Genomic DNA, 4,981 nt, shown 5'->3' with positions numbered 1-4,981 from the left:
AAACAAAAAAAGAATAAATAAAACATTAAACATCAGTTTTATAAAAAGCAACGTCTTAAAAATTAACTCCTAATTAGAATTTTTAAAAAGATTAAATGGAGTAAAATAAAAAATAAAATAAAATTAAAAAATAAATATAATAAAAAAAGAAAATTAGCTTTAGAAAAAAATAAAATATGTAAAGAATTGATATTTGCAAATAAAAAAATATCTGAATTGGAATTAAAAATATTAAAGATTTCTTAATAAAAAAAACAAATTATACAAATCAAAAAAAAGAAACAACAATAAAACGTATTTCAATCCAATAAGTATTCCCAATTGCATATAATCTTCGTTTTAGTCTTCTTGCTAGAAAAATTCCTTATTAAAATATACATTTATATTTTTTCTCTTAATAAAATTAATAATAAAGTGTGATGAATTATTAATAAATTTAAGATGTTTTAAGAAAGTATTTTTTTTTTTTATTTTAAGATTATTATATAATTAGTGAACCATTCAATTTGTAAAACCTTTAAAGTTTAGATATTTTAGCTCGTTTCTTTGTAGAGGCAGATCTTACTTCTGAACAATATACTTATAATAATTTAGAAGAAAAAACATGTAATGTAGAAATAATTAAAGAAGCATTATTAAGTATCGTTTAGGAATATGATTTATAAAAAATAGAATAGAATTAGACTTAAATTTAAGATTAGATAGCTGTATTAATTAAAACAAGAGGAGAAAGTATAAAATAGACATTATTAAGTTTATCTTAAGATAAAATACACATAAATTTCTAAGATATAGATTAAGCATTTTAATAATTAGATATAATTTTACCTTTAGAATGTATGGATTTCCTTATTTTAGTTATGTATTTATAAAGTAGTGAAAATCTTAACTTTTTAAAAATTTAAGATTTATTTAATACATTTATACATAGTTAAAAAAATTAGAAAAAAACTAATGGAATTATTGAAGAAAAGGAATATGAAGAGAGCTATGATTTTGATGAAAAAGAGAAAAATAAAGAAAATTTTAAAGAGGTTGAATATTAGAAATAAGATTTAAAATAAGAGTATTTTTTTATTTTATTTTTATATATTATTATTTGTTTTATTTTATTATTATTTAGAAGTGATAATGAATATGTCGATGATTTTGAAAATAAAGAATGATATTTTGATATTTATTAACATTTATTTTTAAATAATTTTTGATTTTGTAAAAATATATTTTTAAAAATTATATTTTCTATTAAAGTATATTAATATTTTGCAAATTTTTAATAAATTTTAATTATAAATTTAATTTAAAAAGAATATAATTTATATTGATTATTATTTAAAACAAAATTATTTGTCAGTTATTTTTTTTATAAAAATAAAATAAAAGATATTCTTTGACAAAATCTTATTTTTTTATTATAAAATTACAATTAAATTATATAAAAAGAAGGTGAAAAAATAAAAATGAGACGAAATTTCTAAAATCCTAACTAAATTATATAAAAAGAATCTCTATAAAACAGAAAAAAATGAATTTTAATTATATAGATATTAATTCGTCGCTAAAAAATAAAATAACTACTCAAGTTAATCTAATAAATAGAATTCCTCTTATAAAAATATAAATTAATCTTAATAAAAATAAGTTTCTTACTCTCATCCTAAAAAGTAGGTCAAAGACTCTATAATGATAATAAATGTAAAAACTACTATAACAATATATGCATTTTTTTTCTGATAAGTAACTTAAACTAAAAAAAAAGCATAAATAATTATCTTGATGATGTTAAAAATAAGGCTTAAAAAAATATCTAGGTTGAAGAAAATAGAAACAATATAATAAAATAGTTAAAAAAATATATAAAACAATCTCTTAGAGATGATGCTATTTAGATTTAAAAATACTAAAAAAAAATTAATAATAATAAAATTGATAACTAAAGATGAAATTAAAATTTATAATGAATAAAAATAGTGACAATATTGAAAATAATAATGAGGAAAAAAAAAAAAAGACTTTCCTTTATTTAAAATATTAATAATTATACGTAGTAAGATAAATTTAATTAATTAAAATATAAGATAAGTTAAAAAATAATTATTAATAAATTACTATATTAAATTAAAATAATAATATGTATTTAAAAATTAAGAATAGAGTTTACTAGAATCTTCTAATATTAATTAAAAAAATTTAGTGAAAAGGCAGTGATGATCAATAATTAATTCTAGAATATATTAAAATATTAAAGATAATATATATGAAAGTTAAAAATCTACTATACAAAAAAATTGTAATAAGTAAAATAAGGTTAAATTAAACTACTAAATCCAATGATTATAATAATAGAATGAATACAGAATATAATAAATGGATGAATCATATAACTATGGATATATGAAATAATAAATAGACACAAATTCACTAATAATTATATTTAAATATTCATTCAAATTCTATAATAGATAGAAAAATAAATTTAATAATTATATAATATAGCTAGAATTAATTATAAAAATATTAATAATTAATTAAATTGATAAAACCAATACAATAATTATATGAAAATATAATTTAATAATTAATTAGTTAAAAACAAAAAATACTTTGAATTCAAATAAATTAAAATGGAAGACTAATACTAAAAAAATTGTACAATAATAAAAAAAAAAATACTAAAGATAAGGTATCTGAATCAAAATACAGTGAAAGAAGTTTAAATAATAGATACATTTAATTAAAATAATTACTGAAGATAAAAAATAATAAATAATAGAAAATAAGTAAATAGATATAAATATCAAAGAATCAAAAAATATTTAATAATATGTTAATTATTATAATAAATATTACGGCTCTGCTCTAAATATTAATTAATCACAAATAAAAAAATAGCTTTTATTAGATTTAAAATGGAATAATAAAAATATTTATTAATGATACCAGATAAGGATATGATATTGATGACCCAGATTAATAAATTATAGACATAAGAAGCAACTAAAGAACTAAAAAAAATGAAAGTTATAATACTAGAATTAAAATTGAAGATAGTATTGTTATAGTTTTCTCTCAATATATCAAAAGATTATTATTATTATTATATATATAATAATATATTGTTTTGTTTTATTCTTCTATATATATGTATTTTTTGTTATTAGTATACTATATATTTATTATGAAGTTATAGGTATTAACCTTTCATAATAGTTGATATATCTATTTTTTCTTGAAAAGCGAAAATACATAAAAATTAAGATGATATATATTTTTAAAATTTAAATTTAAAGTTAAATATTATTTAAAAAAATAAAAAAATATAAATAATTATATAAATAATATTTAAAAATTTTTATAAGAATTTTTTTGTTTTATGTAATTTATAATTAAAACAATTTTAAAATATTTATTTAGTTAATATTTAAAAATAATTGTTTAAATTAATTAAATATTTTTTTATATTAATAAAAAAACAATTAAATTTTATATTTATATTTAAAAGGTAATTATAAAAGATATTTTATATGTTAAAAATATGTTTTTAAATTTAATAAATATTAAAATACAATAGTAATAAATGTTTCTAAAATATAAACAAAATAATTTCATATGTAATTAATCAATTTAATTTTATTATTTTTAAAAATTAAGTTATATATATATCTTTATATATTTATAATTATGTAATTATTAATCTTATATTTGAAATGAATTTCATTATTTAATTAAAAATTATTAAATATTAAAATTTAATTATATGTAAAAGATATTTTTTTTGAAAAAAAAATTACACACACTTTTTTTAATAAAATTAAGTTTTTTTCTAAAAATCAAAATAAAATAATTTAATCTTTTTTTTATATAATTTCCTTTTATTTTTAATATGAAAAAAAATTATATAATTTCTTTTTTTAAAAAAATATATCAATATATATAATAAAACTAAATAATTTTTGCCTTAAAAAAAAATTATAAAATAAAAAAAACAAATTGATTATTTATATACATAAAATATATTTTAAATAAAGGAAAACAGAAACAAACGTATAAAAGAAAAAAAAAATAATAAAAAAAAAATAAGGCTTTCATACAAATAAATAATAATTTTATGATAAATTAGAATAATAAAAAGCAAAATTAAACAATTTTAATATAGAACTAAATGGACACATAAGATAATTTTTTTTTAGGGAATTCTAAAGAATGCAATATGGAAGCTTTGACTGAAAAATAGTAAATTAAAGAAGAAAAAGTTTTCCAAAAAATAAATATCTAGCAATAGTTATAAGGATAATAAAAATAAGAATAAAAATAATAAAATAAATATGAAAAAAGCTTAGATAGTATAAATTCATTAAATATAGAATTATAAAATATAAAAAATAATTCAGAATTTAATGATGGTTTTTAACAAAACTTAAATTAATAGAACTTTTATTAAAATAATTTTTTAATTTAATAACTCATTTTAGCATTAACAAATAATTAACCTTAAGATAAAAAATAAGAAAAGGTAAATAAAAGAAATAAATAAAAAATAATTAAAATAAAAAAATATAAAATACGAATATAGAAAAAAATAATTAAAAAAATTCACTCTAAATAAAATTTTTTTAAAAAAATTATTTACAATAAAAAAAAAAAATTATTTTCACAAAAAAATATAATATAAAAAAAAATAATATTAATAAAATTAAATATAGGAAATAGAAAATGCATCTTAAGTAGAATTTTCCAAAAATTAAAGCGAATAATAAAATCATATAGAAGAATAAGGAGTAGAAGAAGATGAATAATCTATTAGTGAAGAAAGTAATGAAGATGAAAATCATTTAACATAATCAAATTAAAACACTGTAAAAAGATGGTGGAATAAATAAGAAGATGATCTTTTAAAATAATTAGTAGAATAACATGGGGCAAAAAGTTGGAAAAAAATAGCTAGTTATTTCAAAGATAGAACAGATGTCTAATGTTTACA

The 4,981-nt window shown here is 14.4% G+C and overlaps 14 annotated features.

The window, feature by feature from the left end:
• Positions 1 to 101: 101 nt before the first annotated feature.
• Positions 102 to 145: a microsatellite.
• Positions 102 to 147: a microsatellite.
• Positions 107 to 154: a microsatellite.
• Positions 155 to 1,067: 913 nt separating this feature from the next.
• Positions 1,068 to 1,114: a microsatellite.
• Positions 1,115 to 1,168: 54 nt separating this feature from the next.
• Positions 1,169 to 1,235: a microsatellite.
• Positions 1,189 to 1,242: a microsatellite.
• A 357-nt stretch (positions 1,243 to 1,599) lies between these two features.
• Positions 1,600 to 1,640: a microsatellite.
• A 424-nt stretch (positions 1,641 to 2,064) lies between these two features.
• Positions 2,065 to 2,133: a microsatellite.
• Positions 2,134 to 3,091: 958 nt separating this feature from the next.
• Positions 3,092 to 3,173: a microsatellite.
• A 252-nt stretch (positions 3,174 to 3,425) lies between these two features.
• Positions 3,426 to 3,466: a microsatellite.
• Positions 3,467 to 3,518: 52 nt separating this feature from the next.
• Positions 3,519 to 3,558: a microsatellite.
• A 495-nt stretch (positions 3,559 to 4,053) lies between these two features.
• Positions 4,054 to 4,080: a microsatellite.
• A 438-nt stretch (positions 4,081 to 4,518) lies between these two features.
• Positions 4,519 to 4,564: a microsatellite.
• A 91-nt stretch (positions 4,565 to 4,655) lies between these two features.
• Positions 4,656 to 4,685: a microsatellite.
• Between the last annotated feature and the right edge of the window lie 296 nt (positions 4,686 to 4,981).

This window comes from Ichthyophthirius multifiliis (genome assembly GCF_000220395.1).
Source record: "Ichthyophthirius multifiliis unplaced genomic scaffold scaff_1120509250918, whole genome shotgun sequence".
NCBI lineage: Eukaryota > Ciliophora > Oligohymenophorea > Hymenostomatida > Ichthyophthirius > Ichthyophthirius multifiliis.
This window is presented reverse-complemented; position numbering and strand designations above follow the sequence as displayed.